Below are 322 nucleotides of genomic sequence, written 5' to 3' on the forward strand. Positions count from 1 at the left end.
CCAACTTGTCAAGTAAACACTTATTTTATGGAGTCCTTGGAAAAACTAATTTATATAAAAAAGGTGTTCTTGATGACGAAAGAACTAGGAATCCTGCCTGGACTTGCAGCCCAGTCTATATAATTTCAGTCTCTGATGAACATGATTAATTATCCAAACCCGAGGAATTATTTGATGGTAAAAGGCATGAAGTTGAAAATAAAATACATATTTTGGACACTGCTAAACTTAGTTCTTAGGAGGACGACAGAAGTAAGACACAATGTGCATGAACTGCTAATACTGTAGCAAGTAACATCGACTATGTTATCGATGAAAATGC

At 35.1% G+C, this 322-nt stretch overlaps 2 protein-coding genes across 3 annotated transcripts in view; one reads left to right on the forward strand and one right to left on the reverse strand.

Annotated features, from left to right (window-relative positions):
- The window catches only part of LOC119589256 (Fanconi anemia group D2 protein-like), a 52,010-nt gene that overhangs the window by 39,486 nt on the left and 12,202 nt on the right, over nt 1-322 (reverse strand).
- Nucleotides 1-322, forward strand: part of LOC119589257 — a gene marked incomplete in the record, with an annotated part of 20,057 nt that overhangs the window by 12,925 nt on the left and 6,810 nt on the right.

This window comes from Penaeus monodon, chromosome 25, assembly GCF_015228065.2.
Source record: "Penaeus monodon isolate SGIC_2016 chromosome 25, NSTDA_Pmon_1, whole genome shotgun sequence".
NCBI lineage: Eukaryota > Metazoa > Arthropoda > Malacostraca > Decapoda > Penaeidae > Penaeus > Penaeus monodon.